Source organism: Podarcis bocagei (genome assembly GCF_964188305.1).
Source record: "Podarcis bocagei genome assembly, chromosome: 1".
In the NCBI taxonomy this organism is placed as follows: Eukaryota; Metazoa; Chordata; class Lepidosauria; order Squamata; family Lacertidae; genus Podarcis; species Podarcis bocagei.
In genome coordinates this window covers 2776755-2801790 of record NC_138125.1, presented here as the reverse complement: position 1 = coordinate 2801790, position 25036 = coordinate 2776755, and positions in this window count along the sequence as shown.

Below are 25036 nucleotides of genomic sequence, written 5' to 3'. Positions count from 1 at the left end.
TGCCTTGCAGGTAGTACACAAAAGCAGTACAGTAAATGAACGGCAGCAGTGTAAACTAAACGTGTGGAAAAGAGTAAGCGTCTTGACTTAGGAAAGAGGGGAGAGGTTATTGTGAAAAAGTATAGGATGTCTTTGCAGGTCTTAGGGATCAATGTTCCAGATGTTCAATGCAGACTTTTTCCTAGTGTGTCCATTTTTCGTAAGCATTGGCTGGAGAACCGAATCGCAAAAGTTGGAAAGGCACAGATTTCAAAGGGTAATTGTGTTTTGCCCTGTGTCTTGGTTTGAAAAGTGCAAATTGGATAGTTTCTTATGAAAATGCAAGCAAAATTGGATGCCCCCCATCCCTTCAATAAATATATCCTTGAAAACACTACAATTTCAAGGCAGCTAATCAGTTTCAGTTTCTGAGAGATAAGCAGCTTCTAATTCAGAACGCTCATTTTTCTCTCCCTAGACCCCAGAGAACTGGTGTTTTGCATGGACTGAAACAAGCTTCTCTCTGTTTCTTCATGTGTTTATATTTCAAAGCGCAGATCTTTAATATTTTTTTTGCTTCAAAAGATGAAGGCATCTTAGGCAGGTATTTTCAGAATTGCACATGTCTACAGTTTAGAAGATTTGTAGCCGCCTAATACTGGAGATCATCTTCCATAGCTCTTAGAAGGCATATTGGAAGCTGTGAAGGATTCCTAAAGTGATACCTTATAACCTTGCCTTTAACACAGCACATAATTAAACTATGAAAAAGGAGGCAGTGATGGCTGCCAAGTTGCATGGCTTTTAAAAGAGGATTAGACAAATTCACTGAAGATGGGGCTACAGGTTTATAAAGGACTTCCTTTTATCCCTCTTGAATCTTCTTGCACTCAGTTTTCCTGGATGCCTAGGAGTTCTAGTGTTAGGAGAGGAGAAGAAAAAAACTTTTCTCTGTCTGCTTTCTCCCTGCCAAGCATCATATTACAGACTCCGATCATGTCGCCTCTTGTCTTTCCTCAAAACCGAAAAGTCCCTAACTTTGCAACCTTTCCTTATAGGGTAAGGTTACCAGATAGATAGATAAATAAACTTAATTCGCATTAGCCAACGGCCATAGCTGTGGGAATGTTCTGGGGTGCAGGAGAGGATATATTGACTAATTATATCCTTATCCAACTTGTGCTAACAAGTTCCCAAAATATCAGCAGAGTTTATAGACATTCCCCTTTAAGTTCGCAACGGTAACGTGTGCACAGGTTCGCTAGAACCTCTATAATAATTACTCTGGTAATTTCCCCTTTGTTCCCTCTTAAAATACAAGACACAACACAGTCTTTATGAAAGTATAAAAGAGTTTACTCACGATCTGTTCACAACATGATCCCAGAAGGCAGACAGGCTTTAAAAGGTTACATACATTCAGAATCTATCTTGTAGCAAGATAGACCTTATCTCCTCTCTTGGCTGGGAGCCAAGAGAGCATCTTTAGATGCTTCCTCATCAAAGGAAAATGGCAGAGAGAGAGAGATGGCTGCCTGCCCTGTGCTTTTGTCATTACCTGCACAGGTGAGGCCACACCCACCTCTGGTCACATGCGGAGGAAGTCTGTCCCCAGGAAGTTTACCTGCTTGCTGGACAGACATCCCTCCCCATGTTCTAACATGTACACTCTAGGAATGTTGTCATTGACTGCTCCTGTGTTTACAATAGCAACATAAAACAAGCAATATATACAATTAAAAAGACAACAAGGGGTAAAAAGGACAATCAAATGACCAAGATTATCGTTCAGATAGTAGTTACCAGATTTTTTCCAAAGAATCCGGGGACAGTTTTTTTTTATAAAAAAAGAGGAAATTTAATTTATTTTTTTTAAAAAAATATTTTTAAAAAATAAATAAAGAAGTAATATCTTCTCTTCTGTTGCACAGCCTTCCTCTGGGTCTCAGCCTGCTCTCTTGGAGAGCTATCTGCCATGGAATAGGCTTGGGTCAGGCCTGGGCTCAGCCATGTGTCCTTGCCCTCCCGGTGTTCTCCTACCTTTCTTCCTTGGCAGCAGCGGCGCGGCAAGGTCAGGGCTCCCCTCTTCTTTCTCCTTCCTCTTTCTCTCTCTTCCTCCTCCTCCTCTCCTCCTCACTGTGTCAGCTCTGGGGTTTTTACTGGCCCCGGAGCGCCGCTGGGCCATTGGCTGGGTGGCCAGGCGCTCTTGCCTCCGGTTCGATTTGGGTTGCAGGAGGAGGGGTCAGCAGTTCCCTCAGTTGACGCGCTGGGCATCCCCGGTTCCCCCTCGGCAGTGGCAGCAGCAGCACAGTTGGCTCTGGCTGGCTTCAGGAGCTGCTCACTGCCATAACGCCCACCATTTTGCCTCGCCGGAAGTCCCCATATGATGTGTCTTGTGCCGTTGAACCAATCACGCAACATTCATTCCCTACTAATAAATCTATAACACTTAGAATCTAAATCTGGGGACAGTACGTTTCCGAGCACGATTCAAAGTGTTGGTGCTGACCTTTAAAGCCCTAAACGGCCTCGGTCCTGTATACCTGAAGGAGCGTCTCCACCTCCATTGTTCAGCCCGGAGACTGAGATCCAGCACCGAGGGCCTTTTGGAGGTTCCCTCATTGCGATAAGTGAGGTTACAGGGAACCAGGCAGAGGGCCTTCTCGGTAGTGGCGCCCGCCCTGTGGAACGCCCTCCTATCAGATGTCAAAGAGATAAATAATTACCTGACATTCAGAAGACATCTTAAGGCAGCCCTGTTCAGGGAAGTTTTTAATATGTAACGCTGTACTGTTTTTAACACTGATTGGGAGCCGCCCAGAGTGGCTGGGGAAACTTAGCCAGATGGGCGGGGTATAAATAATAAATTATTATTATTATTATTATTATTATTATTATTATTATTATTATTATTATTATTTATTATTATTATTATTAACTGAAATCTGGGGACATTCCGGGGACAGATTTGTAAATCCGGGGACTGTCCCCGGGAAACGGGGACGTCTGGTAACCATATCATAGGGAGTCGCTCCGTCTGTCGGCAAGGTGCAATAATAGAAAATGGAAGGCTCCAAGAAGGAATTGGGATAAGTTGGGGCATATCTCAAGATGAGAAGGAGCAGCAGAATTCATTGCAGGGGGGTTGGACTAACTGATCCTTGGTTTCCTTTATGACTCTACGATTCTTTGAAAGGAGCCAGAGAAATGATCAAAGGAGCCAGTGGGAGCTCAAGACTGAAGGCAGGATCCTGGTGTTTTCCTGGCTCTCTCATTCTGTCGCAGCTGAGCAGATACGGAAAATCCCTCTCCGCGTGGCTGTGAATCAGAGACTCTGTTATCATCCGGCTTCCAGAGGGTTTCTGCGACTGCTTTTAGTGCACTCTGGAATGATCTGAATTGCTATCAATCCAGCTATTTAAAGCAAACTAGGCCAGCTTCTGAAAGGTGGGTAAGAGCAGGACCAGGAAGCTGTTGCCAGCTGACAAATAATTCAATTTTACAGGGCTGTCTAGAGGCATAAATGCCGGCCGTGGACACGGGGGGGACGGGGATGGACAGGCCTGATCTGTGCTGTGGAACAGAGGGGAAGGGGACCCAGAAGCCACCCTGATTTTGTTGGCGGAAGGGTGGAGGGTGAGAATTTGAGCAAGAATTTCTTTGCTTGTTCATTCATTTGATATATATATATATATATTAAAAATACAGTGGTACCTCGGGTTACATATGCTTCAGGTTACACACTCCGCTAACCCAGAAATAGTGCTTCAGGTTAAGAACAGAAATCAGGCTCCTGTAGTGCGGCGGCAGCAGGAGGCCCCATTAGCTAAAGTGCTGCTTCAAGTTAAGAACAGTTTCAGGTTAAGAACGGACCTCCGGAACGAATTAAGTACTTAACCGGAGGTACCACTGTAGATATCATCCCGCTTTTCGTTCCAGGAGAAATTTCGAAGCAGCTAACAGCAAATTAAAAGAAAAGGCCTGTACAACAACCAGAACATCAATAAAATCCAACTGAAGGCAAAAACTAAAGGCCAAAGTTTCATGTTTGCAATAACATTGTAGTTTTAGGTCTTAAATGGGGCCTGAGGAGAGGGATTTTTGAAAGGTTATTATTATTATTATTTATTGTGCAATGTATTATTATTATTATTATTATTAATTTATTCAACTTATACACTGCCCTATATCTGGAGGTCTCAGGGCAGTTCACAACAAGACCACAACATATAAAATCAAACCAAAAGCAGTAACTCAATAACGCCCCCCCCCCAAGCCACATACTAACAGGGTGTTGGATGTCAATCAAATCAACCAAAGGCCTGTTTAAAAAGGAACGTTTTTGCCTGGTGTATAATGAAGGAGCCAGGCGAACTTCCCTGGGGAGAGCATTCCAGAGACAGGGAGCCACTGCAGAGAAGGCCCCGCTCTTGTGTTGCCACCCTCCAGACCTCTCGAGGAGGAGGCACAGAAAGGAGAGCCTCGGAAGATGATCTCAGGGTCTGGGTAGGTTCATATGGGAAGAGGCGGTCCTTGAGGTATTGGGGTCCTGAGTTGTTTAAGGCTTTATAGGTCAAAACCGGCACTTTGAATTGGGCCTTGAAACTAATTGGTAGCCAGTGGAGTCGGATCAGGATCAGTGTAAGATGCTCAAACCGCCTTGCTCCGGTGAGCAACCTGGCAGCTGAATTCTGCACCAGCTGAAGTTTCCAAACCGTCTTCAGAGGCAGCCCTACGTAGAATGCATTGCAGTAATCTAACCTTGAAGACACCACTTGATTGTAAAAAGAACCCTCAGAGTGGTTTATGAAAAGAAAGAAACAATAAAATTATCAATAGGAAGAAATAAGGACATTTTAAGAATTTCTAATAGATAAAATGACAATAGACTATTGTTGTTGTTTATTCGTTTAGTCGTGTCCGACTCTTCGTGACCCCATGGACCAGACCACACCAGGCACTCCTGTCTTCCACTGCCTCCTGCAGTTTGGTCAAACTCATGCTGGTAGCTTTGAGAACACTGTCCAACCATCTCATCCTCTGTCGTCCCCTTCTCCTTGCGCCCTCTATCTTTCCTAACATCAGGGTATTTTCCAGGGAGTCTTCTCTTCTCATGAGGTGGCCAAAGTATTGGAGCCTCAGCTTCAGGATCTGTCCTTCCAGTGAGCACTCAGGGCTGATTTCCTTCAGAATGGATCGGTTGGATCTTGCAGTCCATGGGACTCTCAAGAGTCTCATTCCAGCACCATAATTCAAAAGCATCCATTCTTCGGCGATCAGCCTTCTTGATGGTCCAGCTCTCACTTCCATACATCACTACCTGGGAAAACCATAGCTTTAACTATACGGACCTTTGTTGGCAAGGTGATGTCTCCGCTTTTTGAGATGCTGTCTAGGTTTGTCATTGCTTTTCTCCCAAGAAGCAGGCATCTTTTAATTTCGTGGCTGCTGTCACCATCTGCAGTGATCATGGAGCCCAAGAAAGTAAAATCTCTCACTGCCTCCATTTCTTCCCCTTCTATTTGCCAGGAGGTGATGGGCCCAGTGGCCATGATCTTCGTTTCTTTGATGTTGAGATTCAGACCATAGAATAGACTATAACACGCCTCAATTTTCTAAACATCTGATTAGGCGTATCTAAAGAAAAAAGTTTTTAGCAAGTGCCGAAAAGAAAACAGTGATGGTGCCTGATGGATATCATGAGGCAGGGAGTTCCAAAGTGTAGGTGGTGCTACACTAAAAGATCCTACCCTCTGAAGCAGGAGAAAAAAAGATGGCTACATGACAGCCCTTCCGATATGTCACCTCTCTGTCTACTCCAGCCTAAATCTACCCAACTCCTTCAACAAGTTATGACAGCCATCTTCAAATATTTCAAGGGCTGCCACAAGGAAGAGGGAGGGAGATTGTTTTCTCCTGCTCTGGAGGAGAGGGCTCAAACCCATGGCTTCAACTTACAAGGAAGGAGATTCCATCTAAACATGCGGAAGAACTTTCTGGAGGAATGAGCCGTTGGACAGAGAAACTGTCTCCCTCGGAAACTGGTGGACTCCCCTTTGTTGCAAGTTTTCAAGCAGAGGTTGAGATTTCCATTCCACCTTAAGGAGCAGATGTGTGGAGCTGTTGCGTGTCACATGTCTGTTTACCTTCCAGCTCAGCTTGCTGGGAACTTCCGTTGTGTATAGCTTTTGCTTTTCCTGAGAGTGTGATGGCCTGGGATTCGGACTCGGATGCTGAACCTGAGGGATCCCAGCCTGCACAGGAGTCCCCACCTCCAGAACCAGCTGAGCCGGGGCTGGGGCCTGAGCCTGAAGGGTCCTCACCTGTGCTGGATCCTCAGGTGCAGGCACCAGCTGAGTCTGCTCTGGCTCCTGAGGTGATGGAGGACCCATTGCCTGCAGGTGCTCCACTCTCAGCCCCATCAGAGGAAGAGGAGGTTGCCTCTGGGTCCGGTCACCCTCCAGCCTCTCCTGAGCTGCAGAGGCTCAGGGCAGAGAGGCGGAGGGAACTAAGTTCCTGCAGGAGGAGTGCTTGCCTCCAGGCCAGGAGAGGCGAGTCAGCTGTGGACTGGGACCGCTCTATGCCTCAGGGCAGATAAAAGCCAGCCACCCCAGTCCCAGGTTGCGGGAGCAACATTGTTGGTAGCCTGTTCCTGCCTGAACCCTGTCCTGCTCTTCTTCCAGAGTTCCTGACCCCACCCAACTCCCTGCCTTGGACCCAGCTACAGCTTTGATGGACAACCTCCATACCGCAACATCGACCTTGGACTGGACTCAGATCTCGCCTCTCGGTTAGCCCCCGGGACCAGCACACACAGAGAGATGACATGTTTCTTTGTCCTGATTTATGATTAATAAATCTGTAGTTGTAGTATGCTTCCACAAGCCTCAGGCCTATTCTGTGTGCCCGGTTCGCTCTGCTGATAGCGTGCCCTGGCTTTGAAACCTGGGTCGCTGATTTACGTCAGGCAGAAGCCGATGGTCTTCGCAGCAGGATGACTGGAAGGGAACGGCTCAGCTGGGGCTAGCCAGCTAGCCTCCCGGCCCTCTGCATGTCAACAGGATGGCCATCTGTCATGGAGGCTTCAGCTGAGATTTCTGCATTGCAGGGGCTTGGTCTAGATGACCCCTGGGTACCTTCCAACTCTAAGATGCTATGATTTTGAGCTGGAGACAGTGTAATGTCAGACTTTCAGGTCCATCGAAACTGACCAGAAGCAGCTTTCCAAGGTTTCAGAAACTGAAGTCTCCCTCAGCCCTGCCTGAAGAGGCCATGGATTCACTCTGGGCATAAGGTTACCAGATGTCCCTGTTTCCCGGGGACAGTCCCCATATTTATAAATCAGTCCCCTGACAAAATCCTATCATTCCTACTGAAGTTGAAAAGTGTCCCCGGATTCATTGGAAAAAAAACTGGTAACCTTACTCTGGGACCTTTTGCAAGCTAAGCACACGTTCTACCGCTGAATTATGGTCCTTGCCTTTAGGTGGGATGCAACTGTCGGTCCACAACACGCCGTGCAAATTTCAGAGCAAATCCCAAAATATAAGCATCCGCAAATGCAACAACACGAAACTAATGAAGAGCAAATAGCAAACTAATGGTTATTACATTCAATAATTAATGAATACTAATACCAGTGCTTTTAATATTTATTTAGTTTCAGCGCGATAAACAAGTGAGTCCTTCATTTGCATGTGGGATGCAAATTCAAATTTATTTGCAGAGTGCCCCCTATTTATTTTCCTTTCCCAGCCTCACTCAAGTCTTGAGCTGTGGATTTGGGGCAAAAAAACCCCAAACAGCTTGGAACAAAGTTTTAGATGAGTTACTGTATGGGCGGCAGAGGGGACGAGATGCAAGCTGGGAACAGCTTTGTTTCCTGCATTGCAAGGGGTCAGGTTATATGGCCCCTGGAGGTCCCATTCTACTCTGCAGTTCTAGGATTCTGTGAAAAATACATCTTTAAATAACAAACCACAGGTTAATATGGAAATGGGACAGAACAAATTTGGGAATTAACAATGCTAAATTTACACAGAGTTGTACTGGACACTGTCATCCCTAGATAACTTAAATCCATTTCAGTGGGTCTCCTCTGAGTAGGACTATGTTCACAGGACAGAGTTCACAAAAATGGATGGGTCCAGCCACCCTTTACAAAAAGGCATTTTGAAGCAAGAGGAAAACGTGTATTCAGAGAGAAAATTATGCTGAAAAACATCTTCATGTATGCGACAATGGCCGTGAGAGTTCTAATAGCACAAGGATGGAAGACTGAAGAAACCCCAACTAAAGAATCATGGAAAGAAAAATTGATGGACTGTGCAGAACTGGCAAAACTGACATACAAGCTACGGGACAAGGATAACTGTGACTTTAAAGATGAATGGGAACCCTTTACAAAGTATTTGAAGACATAACAAAGCAAACTGGACTCCTTGGCTGGCCTTGAATAAACGTTCACAAACTTTTTATTGATAATAATCGGCTAAATAGTTTGAGGATTTATACAACTTTGTAACATGCAGAAAATAGCATTCTCAGAGAAACCAAAGACTGGAACTGAGGGAAGCGGGGGGGGGGTTGTGGGGGAGGGAGGAAAATGGGGGGGGGGGAAATTAAGGATGATATGTTTCTGGATAATATGTTTTGTCTTAATTTTGAAAATATATTTTTTTTTAAAAAAAAGAAGAAAAACACAAAAATAAAGTAAATTATGTCTGAAAATACATTTGAAAATGTATTTACATGCAAAGTCCATAGCTTAGTAGAGCAAATGGCTCTTCATCTCAGGGTTGTGGATTGGAGACCCAAGTTGGGCAAAAGATTCTTGCATCACAGGGGGTTGGACTAGATGACCCTTGGGGTCCCTTCCAGCGCCATAGTTCTAAGATTCTATGAAAGTTTTGTATAGATTCCCTTTAAAAAATAAGCCTATAGGTCAATGCAGGAAAGGGGTGAGATGGAGTTAATAGAGGAAGACATGGACCAGAAATTGACCAGTTTTATCACCCGTTAACTGAAGTCCCCTCTCCTATGCGCACCCTGCCCTCCTCCGAAGGCTGATTTGTTTCAACTGCTTGGGAAAGAACTTCCCCCTGTTCTTCTTAGATCTTCAATTAGCCAGCACGATTGGCTCAGCAGAAGAGAATTAATGCAACATATGCTAAGTGTATGCATGACCTATTTAACCGAGGGATAATCTTTTTCTTCTCTTCCTGGTTAAGGCTCTTTAATGGTATAGTCCTGGTGCGCATCAGTGGGTATAAAATTCCCATTCTAAGTAGCAGCATTAGGGCTTGATGAACCAGCGGAAGGCAGTACAGAGGAAAGATGTGCCCAACCTCATGCTGGTGGGCAGTTTCTTCAAGGGATGAAGGGGGAGGCAGGGAATCGAAGGGGGTGGAAAGGCCTCTTGGCCAACTAGGAGGACACTTTCTATGTTTCTGTGAGAGTTGGTCTCCCATGGACCTGGTGCTTGAAGCCAGCTTCCCATAGAGTATGTCCCTGGTGAAGGAAGCATGAAAGTCTTATGTGGGGAGAACACCCTTAGGATGCCCTAATCCCACCCATTAAGGTTGAGAAAGTTTTCTCTTTGGGTTTGCTGAAGTCTTGTCAAAAGCCGTCCAACTTAGTAGCCATCAACCCATCCCACAGCAGTGAATTAATGAGATGTAGCATGAGGACTTAAAAAGCAGAGACATCACCTTGCCAACAAAGGTCCGTATAGTTAAAGCTATGGTTTTCCCAGTAGTGATGTATGGAAGTGAGAGCTGGACCATAAAGAAGGCTCATTGCCGAAGAATTGATGCTTTTGAATTCTGGTGCTGGAGGAGACTCTTGAGAGTCCCATGGACTGTAAGAAGATCAAACGCATCCATTCTGAAGGAAATCAGCCCTGAGTGCTCACTGGAAGGACAGATCCTGAAGCTGAGGCTCCAGTACTTTGGCCACCTCATGAGAAGAGAAGACTCCCTGGAAAAGACCCTGATGTTGGGAAAGATTGAGGGCACAAGGAGAAGGGGATGACGGAGGACGAGATGGTGGGACAGTGTTCTCGAAGCTACCAGCATGAGTCTGATCAAACTGCGGGAGGCAGTGGAAGACAGGAGTGCCTGGTGTGCTCTGGTCCAGGGCGTCACGAAGAGGCGGACACGACTAAACGACTAAACAACAACAAGCATGAGGACTTCATATTCTCCCTGCCTCCATTCCAAATATACTGCCAAACAATTTTGTTGCATGACCTCAGCTTCACCCAATGTGCAACGAGAAGGAGGAGTAAAGTTTAATTGCATATTGCAGAGGGTGGGGTGGGGGGAAGTTAAGATATTTCTGAAGTGCATTGTTAAATAAATAAATAAATTGTGCCCCAGTTTGAGGGTGCTTTTTTTTCTTTTTTTGGAATAAACAAGGGAGCATCTGAAATTAATCCATGTCTGCTTTTTATGCAAATGCTGCGTTGATTAAACCTGGACATTTGCTTTGGTCACGGCACTCTCAAGAAACCTCTGCCCCACGCCCTTTCCCCTTAATCAACTGTGTTTTTGTAAGCAATGTTGTTCGGTCACCGAACATGCAAATGAGGGTTCTGACCCCTGTCCTGGACCGGAATAATGCATGGAAACTGTCTGGTTTGTTTTGTAAGCCTGGCTGAAATGACCCATCTCCAAATCATACGCAGAAGATGGTCAGATTTGCTCGCCAGCTTCTCCACCGCTCCAGCAGTAGGAAAACTTACTTTGCCACTGAAACATCCTCAGAGATGGAATTTGCTGGGATGTCTTTTTCCCCACTGCCATCCTTTGCTACCCCTTCCCTCTCCAATCCTTTGTTGTTCATTTATCTATTAACTTGCAGTCTTCCCGTCTGTGTATTCAGGAAGGCAAGCAGCAGCAATTTATTATTTACTATTATTGCACAGTTTTACAGGCTCTTTCCAAAAGCAGTTTGCAACCTACTGAATACAGACAATTTAAGCCTTTCAAAATATCAAATTCATTTCAAATGCCACTAAAAGGCCAGGACAGAACGACAATGACCCGATATTGCTAAAGACATCAGAATCAAACCAGGATGGGATTTGCACAGCTTCCATCATAATCAGCTGCCGCCATTAAGAATGGAATAAAAGCCTTGAAGGATCAGGCCAATCGTTTATCTAGTCCAGCATCCTGCTCTCACAGTGCCCATGATGGGAAACCCGCAAGCAGGATTCGACCACAAGAGGAAGTCTCCCCTCCTGTGGTTTCCAGCAACTAGGATTCAGAAGCACGGTTTCAGCAGTGGAGGTAGCAACACAAGTAGTGGACACTCATAACTTTGGCTTCCACGAATTTATCTAACCCTCTTTGAAGCCATCCAAGTTGGTGCCCATCCCTGAGGGAGTGAGTTCCATGGTTTAACTAGGTGCTGCATGGAGTCCTTGCTTTCCTCCAGGCCCGCAGCCCTGCCTGCTCATCCCTTTGCCCCAGTGGTGTAGCGCGTGAGATATAATCCACAGGGAGCAGTCAAGTACAACATTCCTTGTAATGCTAGAGAAGACATGCGAGGGAATGCTCTGGTCAGACCTCACCTAGAGTACTGTGTCCAGTTCTGGGCACCACAATTCAAGAAGGACACTGACAAACAACCAAAATGGTCAAAGGCCTGGAAACGATGCCTTATGAGGAACGGCTAAGGGAGCTGGGCATGTTTAGCCTGGAGAAGAGGAGGTTAAGGGGTGATATGATAGCCATGCTCAAATATATAAAAGGATGTCACATAGAGGAGGGAGAAAGGTTGTTTTCTGCTGCTCCAGAGAAGCAGACACGGAGCAATGGATCCAAACTACAAGAAAGAAGATTCCACCTAAACATGAGGAAGAACTTCCTGACAGTAAGAGCTGTTCGACAGTGGAATTTGCTGCCAAGGAGTGTGGCGGAATCTCCTTCTTTGGAGATCTTTAAGCAGAGGCTTGACAACCATATGTCAGGAGTGCTCTGATGGTGTTTCCTGCTTGGCAGGGGGTTGGACTCGATGGCCCTTGTGGTCTCTTCCAACTCTATGATTCTATGATTCTATGATTCTATAATGTTTGATCTCGTTTTTTGACAGAATTACAAGCCTAGTAGATGAAGGGAACGCAGTGGATGTAGCCTACCTTGATTTCAGCAAGGCATTCGACAAGGTGCCCCATTATATTCTTGTAAAGAAGCTGGTAAAATGCGGTCTTGACTCTGCTACCACTCAGTGGATTTGTAACTGGCTGACCAACCGAACCCAAAGGGTGCTCATCAATGGTTCCTCTTCATCCTGGATAAGAGTGACTAGTGGGGTGCCACAGGGTTCTGTCTTGGGCCCGGTCTTATTCAACATCTTTATCAACAACTTGGATGATGGACTCAAGGGCATCCTGATCAAATTTGCAGATGACACCAAACTGGGAGGGGTGGCTAACACCCCAGAGGACAGGATCACACTTCAAAACGACCTTGACAGATTAGAGAACTGGGCGAAAACAAACAAGATGAACTTTAACAGGGAGAAATGTAAAGTATTGCACTTGGGCAAAAAAAAAATGAGAGGCACAAATACAAGATGGGTGACACCTGGCTTGAGAGCAGTACGTGTGAAAAGGATCTAGGAGTCTTGGTTGACACAAACTTGACATGAGCCAAGAATGTGACGCGACAGCTAAAAAAGCCAATGCAATTCTGGGCTGCATCAATAGGAGTATAGCATCTAGATCAAGGGAAGTAATAGTGCCACTGTATTCTGCTCTGGTCAGACCCCACCTGGAGTACTGTGTCAAGAAGGACACTGACAAACTGGAACGTGTCCAGAGGAGGGCAACCAAAATGGTCAAAGGCCTGGAAACGATACCTTATGAGGAACGGCTAAGGGAGCTGGGCATGTTTAGCCTGGAGAAGAGGAGGTTAAGGGGTGATATGATAGCCATGTTCAAATATATAAAAGGATGTCACATAGAGGAGGGAGAAAGGTTGTTTTCTGCTGCTCCAGAGAAGCGGACACGGAGCAATGGATGCAAACTACAAGAAAGAAGATTCCACCTAAACATTAGGAAGAACTTCCTGACAGTAAGAGCTGTTCGACAGTGGAATTTGCTGCCAAGGAGTGTGGTGGAGTCTCCTTCTTTGGAGGTCTTTAAGCAAAGGCTTGACAACAATATGTCAGGAGTGCTCTGATGGTGTTTCCTGCTTGGCAGGGGGTTGGACTCAATGACCCTTGTGGTCTCTTCCAACTCTATGATTCTATGATTCTATGGTCCAGCCAGTCAAAACTTCCTGTTCCTCCTGGCTGGAGCAACCTTCCTTTTGCATGTGATAGAAGGTGGGTGTGACCTAACCTGTCCAGGTAACAAAAGGACCAGTCAGCACACCTCTCTTTTTCACTTCCTTCATCGTTTTGACCAGCTTTTAGCTAGGAATGCTCTGCTAGCTTCTCAGCAAGCAGAGGCGCTGGTATTATTTCCCCATATGGGGTAGACCCACATGTACATATTTGTAACTAAGTCTGCCTTCAGGAATCCAACTGTGAACTGATGTGAGTAAACTTCTTTTATTGACTTTGAATAAGATTGTCGTGTCTTTATTCTTTTAAGAGGGGTTAAAAGGAATTTACCAGGAACTACAGTGGTACCTCGGGTTAAGAACTTAATTTGTTCTGGAGGTCCGTTCTTAACCTGAAACTGTTCTTAACCTGAGGCACCTCCCTCTGCCGCCACGCTGCCGCCACACAATTTCTGTTCTCATCCTGAAGCAAAGTTCTTAACCAGAGGTACTATTTCTGGGTTAGCGGAGTCTGTAACCTGAAGCATCTGTAACCCAAGTTACCACTGTATACAATTCAATCTGAGACAGACTGAATTGTATAATAGTGAGCGGCTCACATGAGCCTGCAACCAGCTATCTGCTGTGCATGTAAAAAGGGGAATGTAAACTCTGCTAAGTAAAGGAACTTGCTAGCACAAATTAGGAAGGATATTAATAAAAAAAAATCCTCTCCTGCCACCCTGAACATTCCCACATAGCATGCATTGGAAGCACCCGGGACAAGGCAAGGGTTGTACCCCCTAACCTCCTTGAGGGCATTGCGTGGGAGGCAACAGGTGGATTTTGCTGCACCCCTGCGGTGGCTGCTCCTCATGCAGGTTGGCTGCTGGTCGCTGTGTTTTCCCTCTCAGCTCTGTGAGCTCCCGGCGGGAGTAGCAGCTGGCACTCCTTGGTAAACTTGCAGAGCCACAGCTGCTGCAAGTCTAGGCTGTGATAGCCTGGGACTCGGGCTCGGACTTGGAACCAGAGGAGTCTCAGCCGACACTAGATCCTTTGCCTCAGGCAGTGTCTGAACCAAGTCTGGGGCCTGATCCTGAAGAGTCCCAGTCTGCACAGGTTCCCCTGCAACAAGCACCAGCTGGGTCGAGTCAGGGGCCTGAGCCTGCCCTGGTTCCAGATGCGGGGATGACCTTGTTGCCTCCAGCTGGGTCATCACTTGCAGCTGCTCCACTACCGGTTGGGTCAGGGGAGGCTGAGGCGGCCTCTGGGTCTAGTCACCCACCGATGTCTCCCGATCTGCAGAGACTGAGGTCTGAGAGAAGGAGAGACCTGAGGACTCGCAGGAGGAGTGCTCGCTTTCAGGTGAAACAGGGAGGTGAGTTATGGGGGATCAGGACCGGCCGTTACCCCAACAAAGATAAAAGGTTGTCGGACCCTGCCCCAGGTTGCAGGAGCAATATTGCTATATGCTAGATCCTGCCTGAGATCCTGTACCTGACCTTGCCTGGTTTCCTGCCTTGTGTCCTGCCTTGGCCCTGTTGGACTGACTCCTCATGGAACCCTTGGATTTTGGGACCAGACCTGGACCACGTGGCTCGGGCTACCCCCGGGCCCAGCACATAGGCAGAGGGCAGCAGAGAGCAAGACAAGGTTCCAATTGCAGCCCTTCCTTGGCTGCATCTCATTGGCTGCACAGTCAAGGACTGTCAGTGGCAGGTCCCAGGTGAATGAGTGACTCTCCTCTCTGTGCTCCTGTGGTTGGGGGTGCCCCTCGCCCAAGGACAGAGACCAGGAGGGAGGCCACAGAGAAGGACCAGGCCAGGAGAAGTCTGGGCTCTGACTGGCAGGAGTTATACCCGGGGCAAGCGTCCCTTCCCTGGCCATGAGGAGAAGGAGGCACGGCTGCAGCCTCAAGGGCCAGGTCTGAGTGCGTCTCACCTCTCCATGGCTCCAGAAGGCAGCCTCAGTGAGGGAGCCTGTTGTGGGGGCACCCCTCAGAATTCTGTGCCCGGGGCCACAGCCCCCCCCCCGTTGCCCTCATGCTACGCCACTGCTTTGTCCCCATTCCCGCTGGCCCTGCACAGACAAAGGCTGTTTCCGCCATTGTCCACGCAGCCTCAAACCAATGCCTGCAGCACAGATAGCGCACGGCCGGCTCCCCTAGCGTTGCTGGGCTGTCGAGATAAGGCTGCCTCAAGCCACAAATCCTCCACTCTGACCGTCCCCTGGAAGAGGCGGCAGCAGAGGCAGGCAGGGAGAGTAAGTGGCGGTGCCCAAATGGCTGCGTTAAACAATGTGAGCCTGCAGGAAGCGAGCTGGAATTACATGAAAGGGCCAAGGCTCCGATGATGGGGACGGCTCTGCTGGGACTTGAGGGGACTGCCTGCTCCTCTTCATTTCCAGCTGCTGACGGCGCCTCTGCCAAAAAAGAGGAGAGGGCAGAAATGATGGTTGAGGAAGCCGGCTGGTCCACATCTCCCTGGCGCGCCTCGGATGCGCCCGCCGTGGCGTCGCCTCGCGCGTCCTGACAGCGGGGTCTCTCCTCTCCCTCTCCCCGGGAGCGAAAAGCGGCCGCAGATCGTTACAGCTCTTCAGATGCAGGTGCCGCTGGTGGTTATGGATGGCGGAGCCTCGCAGGCATGTCGCTTCCCAGGAACGGAGCTGTCAGGGAAGGCCTCGCATCATTTTCTGCTCGGCTGCCGGCGCGCCCTGGCTGAGCGCGCCGGGACAAACGGAGACGGGCGGGCGAGGCGGCAGCTGCAAGAGCGTGGAAGGCAGATAGAGGGAAGCGGGTCAAGGGGAGGAGGAGGAGGAGCTGGGAGTTTCTGAACTGCAGGCTCCTCGCGTGTCCTCTAGAGATGGGAGTGGAATTCGAAGGCTGTGGGCATCGAAAGCCGAACCGCTCGAATTCACGTTTTCCATGAGAGGCGAAACAATGGGACGGACTCCCTAGAGCGGTTATGGACTCTCTCAGGGCTTTTATTGAGCACGAACTTGGGGAGTTGAGTCCCCTTGCCTTTTTAAAATTAAATAATAATAATTTTCTGGCTGGGTAAGGGGAGCAGATATATACCCAATGCCTGAGCCAAAAATCCACCCATATCTGTAAGCATTAAAGTTGTGGCCGTTTCTAATCCAGATCATTGTCTGCTTGAGTTACAGATAGGTAGCCGTGTTGGTCTGCCATAGTCAAAATGAAAAAAATTCCTTCCAGTAGCACCTTAAAGACCAACTAAGTTAGTTCTTGGTATGAGCTTTCGTGTGCATGCACACGAAAGCTCATACCAAGAACTAACTTAGTTGGTCTTTAAGGTGCTACTGGAAGGAATTTTTTTATATTGTCTGCTTGAGTTTATTAATCACATCTTATATTTATCCTCTTCCAGGGGGTGGGTGGTTGGCACTGCCAACTAGGCCAACAATAAATAAATAAACAAACAAACAAATGAAATTTGTGGGGATTTTCCCCCCCAAAAAAACCCCAATGGTCTCTCCTTCCTTGGAGGTTTTTAAGTAGAGGTTGGAAGTCCTCTGTCTTGGATGCTTTAGCCGAGATTCCTGCATCACAGGGGGCTGGAATAAATGCCTCTTGGGGTCCCTTCCAACTTTATGATTCTATGAAACACAGCCATCCTATGGAATTGCCAGTTTAACAATGTGGTTCTCCAAGCACACGATGTACAGAAATGTATATATTATGGCAAAGTGGATAGAAATAATTTGTTGGTGAAATTAGCATATGGAAATGGCACTGGCCTGTTTTTATGTTCTTAATGATGCCAGGCTCTTGATCATTTCAGTTGCCATTTTCTGAATCTTTTCCAGGTCTGCAATATCCTTTTCAGCATGTAGAGTGGTGCACAGCATTCCAAGTATAGTCACACCATTGGCATTATACGTATAATGGCATTATGACATTGGCAGTTTTGTTTTCAGCCCCTTTCCTAATGATCCCTAGCATGGAATCGGCTTTTTCCACAGCTGCTGCATGCTGGCTCGACATCTTCGGTGAGCTACATTCGCAATGACCCCCAGATCTAAGTGGATCATATTCCAATGCCCCGATTCCTTTCCATCCTGCCTTTCAGGTTACAAATTCCTCCAAGGCACTTTAGTTACACACGCCACCAAGCTACCACTTCATAAGGACAACATTAGAATTCCTCAGGATCCTTGCAACATGGCAGTGGGAAGTGAGCATCTAGGGACTTCTGGGATAGACCAGACCTGCTGCAAGTTCCAGCAACGTCACATAAAATCCCTCCCTTCCCTGTCGGAAGGAATCCAACAGCTCAGCAGAAAGGGTCCTCCCTGATGGGCTGTTTTTCTATGTGCAAAGAAATCATCATAGGGAAAACTGGTCCTATCCAAATCTCCATCTCACGTTTATAGTGAAGGCGACACCAGCATAATTTCAGGGAGACCACATGTTGATTTTCACAGTTTCCGAATCATAAATTTGCTTGCAAGAGATTTCTAACGTCTGCATGACATCTGTTTCTTGCTTACAGGAGGGGGTGATATTTAAGTCTTCTGGCAAATGCAAGGATTAGTATGCCGATCTTTTCTGCAGCTATTAGAGGTCAGGATGGTAATTATTCCTTCCAGGTCACGTCTGAGATAGGTGCTTGTAACCAGGGTCACAGATAGTTCAGGAGCAGTATATTTTACATTAGGCTTACCCTCCACTGCGCTGATGCCACGATGCACAGAAATAAACCATGTTAAAATTCCAGGCCAGCCCCCTTGCAAACAAAACCTTGAGGCTGCTAGTCCTGCAGGGGCTCCGTTTGAGGCGGCCTCCGTTGCACAAGCTTCCCCCAGGGGAATCCACCCAGGGGAATCCACCCAGGGGAATCCTGGGCGTTTGGCTCCCACTCTCTGCAGCAGACATTGGGCTCAGCTCAGAAGAAGAGGCCATTTCCCTGTTGCTTGCATTTGAGATTCCAGACCACAGTTTTGCTGCGTCCTTTTAACAATGTCATGCAAGCTATTTAATAATCATTAAAGTGGAATTGCCATTCTGCCGTCAGCTGCGGAGCCAAAATGCTCTGTTTGTGCCACATTGCCTTAATTTTCAGCAAGTTCAGCAGGATTCTTTTTCTTTTTAAAAAGGGAACCAGCCCAATTTGGATTTCCAGGAATGAGCACCCTGCAATTTCTCTTTATTTATAATTCATAGACGTATTGTAAAGAAAATAGCCCTCCCCGCAGAGGCGGCGAGCGATCTGCAGTGCTGCGTCGTCGCTTGAAGAGGACTGAGAATGAGACCCTTCTCTCTGTGATGCCTTCATCTTTTTCTCTCAGCAAAAACTCCCGCTACTTCTCGGTTACGGAAAACAAAAGGCTCCGCAAGCAGGCCTTCGGAGGGCATGTGGAAAAGATGTGTGGGCCATAAGGAGTCCTTCTGTGGAGTTCACAAAGATCAGGTGGAGAGTTTCGCTTCTCCTCGAACCATAGGGGACAACTCCTAGGGGCCGAGGGGTCTTTGCTCCCTCAATAAAATATTTGAGGGGGGTGAGCACCACCCCTAAAGTTGACGGGCCTTGCCATTCAAATAGTGTCTGTGCACCACGTCACATGATCAGTTATGCAGGGCAGGGCTTAATTGGTCCTACCAATATTTTATTCAAGTTGGCACCCACGCCTCCAATGAGGAACCGCTTCCGAGGCACCCCGATGGGAACAGAGGATGCTGCCTTAAGCCACTTGTTGTTGTTTAGTCGTTTAGTTGTGTCCAACTCTTCGTGACCGCATGGACCAGAGCACGCCAGGCACTCCTGTCTTCCACTGCCTCCCGCAGTTTGGTCAAACTCATGCTGGTAGCTTCAAGAACACTGTCCCACCATCTCATCCTCTGTCGTCCCCTTCTCCTTGTGCCCTCCATCTTTCCCAACATCAGGGTCTTTTCCAGGGAGCAGTACATGTGAAAAGGATCTAGGAGTCTTGGTTGACCACAAACTTGACATGAGCCAACAGTGTGACGCGGCAGCTAAAAAAGCCAATGCAATTCTGGGCTGCATCAATAGGAGTATAGCATCTAGATCAAGGGAAGTAATAGTGCCACTGTATTCTGCTCTGGTCAGACCTCACCTGGAGTACTGTGTCCAGTTCTGGGCACCACAATTCAAGAAGGACACTGACAAACTGGAACGTGTCCAGAGGAAGGCAACCAAAATGGTCAAAGGCCTGGAAACGATGCCTTATGAGGAACGGCTAAGGGAGCTGGGCATGTTTAGCCTGGAGAAGAGGAGGTTAAGGGGTGATATGATAGCCATGTTCAAATATAGAAAAGGATGTCACATAGAGGAGGGAGAAAGGTTGTTTTCTGCTGCTCCAGAGAAGCGGACACGGAGCAATGGAGCCAAACTACAAGAAAGAAGATTCCACCTAAACATTAGGAAGAACTTCCTGACAGTAAGAGCTGTTCGACAGTGGAATTTGCTGCCAAGGAGTGTGGTGGAGTCTCCTACTTTGGAGGTATTTAAGCAGAGGCTTGACAACCATATGTCAGGAGTGCTCTGATGGTGTTTCCTGCTTGGCAGGGGGTTGGACTCGATGGCCCTTGTGGTCTCTTCCAACTCTAGGATTCTATGATTCTATGATTCTATGAGTCTTCTGTTCTCATGAAGTCTTGGAGCCTCAGCTTCAGGATCCGTCCTTCCAGTGAGCACTCAGGGCTGATTTCCTTCAGAATGGAGAGGTTGGATCTTGCAGTCCATGGGACTCTCAAGAGTCTCCTCCAGCACCAGAATTCAAAAGCATCCATTCTTTGGCGATCAGCCTTCTTTATGGTCCAGCTCTCACTTCCATACATCACTACTGGGAAAACCATAGCTTTAAATATACGGACCTTTGTTGGCAAGGTGATGTCTCTGCTTTTTAAGATGCTGTCTAGATTTGTCATTGCTTTTCTCCCAAGAAGCAGGCGTCTTTTAATTTCATGACTGCTGTCACCATCTGCAGTAACGGAGTCCAAGAAAGTAAAATCTCTCACTGCCTCCATTTCTTCCCCTTCCATTTGCCAGGAGGTGATGGGACCAGTGGCCATGATCTTAGTGTTTTTGATGTTGAGCTTCAGACCATATTTTGCGCTCTCCTCTTTCACCCTCATTAAAAGGTTCTTTAATTCCTCCTAGAATCACAGAATTGTGGAGCTGGAGGGTTCCCCCAGTGGTCATCTAGTCCAACCCCCCCGCAATGCAGGAATCACAGCCAATGAATCCCTGGCAGATGGCCACCCAACCTCTGCTTTCAAACCATCAGTGGAGAGCTCATCACCTTCTGAGGAAGTCTGTTTCACTGCCAAACTGAAAGTTCTCCCTAATGTTTAATTGGAATCTGCCTTCTTGGAACTGGAATTCGTTGGTTTGTGTCTGACTCTCTGGAGCTGCAGAAAACAAGCTTGCTCCATCTCCCAAGGGAGAGCCCTTCCGATATTTCAGTCCCTTGCTATAATGGGTGTGAGAGGAGAATTTGTGGTAACAGAAGAGCATCTGCTGGATCAGGCCCATGGTCCATCTAGTCCAGCATCCTGCTCTCACAGAGGCCAACCAGATGCCCATTATGGGAAACCCACAGGCAGCATTTGAGCAGGATCTATGTCGCGAATTCTTCGTGGCGCTTTAGCAGAAATGCTCAGAGTTCCAGGTTCTTCAGTGCAGTATATTTATTGTGAGCTATATATACAAATGGGACGTGGGTGGCACTGTGGGTTAAACCCCAGAGCCAAACCCCAGAGCCTAGGACTTGCCAATCAGAAGGTCAGCGGTTCAAATCCCTGCGACGGGGAGAGCTCCCGTTGTTCGGTCCCAGCTCCTGCCCACCTAGCAGTTTGAAAGCACGTCAAAGTGCAAGTGGATAAATAGGTACCGCTTTATAGTGGGAAGGTAAACAGCGTTTCCGTGTGCTGCTCTGGTGCAGGCTCGCCAGAGCAGCTTCGTCACGCTGGCCACGTGACCCGGAAGTGTCTCCAGACAGCGCTGGCTCACGGCCTCTAGAGTGAGATGGGTGCACAACCCTAGAGTCGGACACGACTGGCTCGTACGGGCAGGGGTACCTTTACCTTTACCTTTAATTTGTGCTAGCAAGTTCCTTTAGCAAGCTCCCGTTGTTCGGTCCCTGCTCCTGCCAACCTAGCAGTTCGAAAGCACATCAAAGTGCAAGTGGATAAATAGGTACCACTCAGGCGGGAAGGTAAATGGCGTTTCCATGCACTGCTCTGGTTCGCCAGAAGCGGCTTAGTCCTGCTGGCCACATGACCCGGAAGCTGTACGCTGGCTCCCTCGGCCAATAAAGCGAGATGAGCGCCACAACCCCAGAGTCGGTCACGACTGGACCTAATGGTCAGGGGTCCCTTTACCTTTACATATACAAATATCTACAGGCTGTAATACATGAGCAGTTCGTACAGTCAAACAGAGTACCTGGCTGCACCTTAAGGCAAATAGGAAGACCTTTCTCTCTCTCTCTCTCTCTCATCACACTCCTCTGCACCCCCCCCCCCTTACTGCTGGACAGGTTTCCCTTTTAAACCGATGACAGCCAATCAACTGACAGCACATTACTAGGAGTCATTCTGACCCAGCACTTGCATAGAAAGTATTGCAGGCTGATTGCATCAGCCAGTTGCATCAGCTAGCAAACTCAAGCCTGCAGACTTACTATCTCACACAGCATTCTGTGAATCCCAACACTCTCGCCTCCTGCAGTTTCCAGCAACTGGTGTTCAGAAGCATGGCTGCCTCTGGAAGAGCAGAGTCATCATGGCTGGTAGCCATCAGTAGCCCTCTCTTCCATCACCTCTCATGGGACTTCATCTCAGCCAGCAGGCCACCAGTACAAAGGAGCTATACAAGTGAGACAGTCCAGGCTTAAGTTAAGTGTATTCCCACAGTGACATTCCCACAATGTAAAGTATTGAAGTGATGGGTTGCAATAATGGAATGCAGTAATGAAAATGTATAAAAATATTTTTAAAATATCCCATCATGGGCATCGTCCAAATGCCTGGGAAAACAAAACACCTTGGCTTTGCACTGAAAAAATGACAAAGTTGGTACCAGGCGGGTCTCCCTGGAGATAGCATTGTATAGATGGAGGTGAGGGGCTACTACAGAAAAGGCCCTGTTCTCTTGTGGGGCATTAGCAGTTATGGAACAGGAGACCCTAAAATGGAGTCCACAGCAGTGAGGAACACATGGGGGGGGGGTCCCCCGAGAAATTCCACTGGCTTTTACAAATTATTTTGAAATACCTCCGTTGTATTGCCAGAGAATGTCAGCTTCCAAATGTCAGCTTTTGAGAAAAACAAGTAAACAGATTTAGCCTGGACTTCACTCTGGGTGAAATTTCATTATTTTTTAAAAAAATGATATTTATTGAAATTTTACAGACAATAAAAGGTTACAAAATTAAAAGTAAGAAATAAGAAAGGATAACAATAATAAAAGAAAAAGAGATACAAAAATACAAAGACAAAATACATAAAAAGTAAAAAAAGTAAAAAAGAAATCAATATTTTCATATCTTATATTTCATTTACTTGTTTCCTGACCTCCTCATACACCCCTTTTTTGTATTCCAGTTCACACGATTAATTCAGCAAATCCTTTCCCTCTATCATTTATTTTTACTCAATATCTTAACCTATTATGACTATATATTTTCAACCATTGTCAATCCGTATTTACATATTATTGTTAATCTTTTTACCAATACTGCTTATTTTCAATCCAACATCCCTTTAACATTCATTAATTTTACAGTATTTCTGCAAATAGTCTTTAAATTTCTTCCAGTCTTCTTCCACCACCTCTTCTCCCTTATCTCGGATTCTGCCAGTCATTTCTGCCAGTTCCATGGTAGTCCATCACCTTCATCTGCCATTCTTCCAGAGTGGGTAAATCTTGTGTCTTCCAATACTTTGCAATCAATATTCTTGCTGCTGTTGTTGCATACATAAAAAAAAGTTCTACTCTGGGTGAAATTTCAATGGTGAGTGGGATCATAAAATTATTATGGAACAAATAAGCATTTCATAACTACTACAGCAACATAAAAGCACCCCCTCATAGGGAAGGTGCTGGAGGAGACTCTGGAGAGTCCAATGGACTGCAAGAAGATCCAACCTCTCCATTCTGAAGGAAATCAGCCCTGAGTGCTCACTGGAAGGACAGATCCTGAAGCTGAGGCTCCAAGACTTTGGCCACCTCATGAGAAGAGAAGACTCCCTGGAAAAGACCCTGATGTTGAGAAAGATGGAGGGCACAATGAGAAGGGGACGACAGAGGACGAGATGGTTGGACAGTGTTCTCGAAGCGACCAGCATGAGTTTGACCAAACTGCGGGAGGCAGTGGAAGACAGGAGTGCCTGGTGTGCTCTGGTCCATGGTTTCATAAAGAGTTGGACACGACTAAATGACTAAACAACAAAAATAGAGAAGGACAAGGGCATTTATGGACACTTGGCAAACAGTGAATGGGAGCCTTCTGCTGAGCCAGACAAGTGATACATTTGGCTAAGTACTGTTTGCACTAAGTGACAGTGGCTCTCCAGGGTTTCAGATCTAGAACATTGCCACTTTCCACCTGGCAATGACAGGACTTGAAGGTGGAACCTTCCGCATGCCATGCAGATCTTCTGCCACTAGGCTGTGGCCCTTCCCATCTCCCTAGCCTCTACCCTCTGGCTTTTACCCAGACCTCTCATGTTGGGATCACCAAATTGTAGAGTTGGAAGAGACCCGAAGGATGATCTAGTCCAAACCCCTGCTGTGCAGGAACCACAGCTGAAGAATCTTTGGTAGATGGCCAACCAACCTCTGTTGTGAAACGTTCAATAAAGGAGAATCCACCGCCTCATCCGGTGGCGAACAGCTCTTGCTTGGAAAGCCCTTCCTAAGGTTTAGTTGGAATCTGCTTTCTTGTCACTTGAAACCATTGGTTTGGGTCCTCCCTTCTGGATCAGGAGAAGACCTTGCTCCACCTTCCATGAGACAGCCCTTTTGAGATTGGAAAATGGCTTTCCTAGCATCTGTCAGTCTTCTCTTCTGCACGCTAAACCTCCCCAACTTCTTAACCGCTCCTTACATTGATGTATAACTTCCATTTTTCCTAAGCAGGTTGCTCCTCGTAGAGCAGAGTTAAAGGGACCTCAGAACTGGGGATCTCTTGTATCCCTCCGGTCCTCTCCTCCTGGTCCTTCTCACTAGTCTTCCTTCACACCCTACTTGAAAATGTTTCCTGGTTGGAATGTATCCTTGAACTATGCTAATGCTCCCCTGGATAGAGAAGTGTGTGTGTGAGTCAGAGAGAGAGAGAGAGAGAGAGAGAGAGAGAGAGAGAGAGAGAGAGAGAGATTAAACGTCCTTAGATTCATAAAGTCTACGTTTCTGAGCACAATTAAAAGTCTTTGTGCTGACCTTGAAAACCCAAAATGGCCTTGGCCCAGTAGACCTGAAGGAGCATCTCCACCCCCACCGTTCAGCCTGGACACTGAGGTCCAGCTCCAAGGACCTTCTGGCAGTTCCCTCCCTGCGAGAAGCCAAGTTACAGGGAACCAGGCAGTGGGCCTTCTTGGTGGTGGCGCCCTGTTAGGATTTCAAGCTCCCCGGTGCTGATTTTATGGTTGGTATATTTCACACGCCTGTCTGAATGGAGCCTGAGAAAGGAAGACTGTCTTATCTCTCTTCTGGTGTGAGTCTGTGGAGCTGTACTTTCACTTTTACGCTGTCCTGTTCTCTCTCGGAGCTGGATGAGAGAAAGGACCATGATTCTGT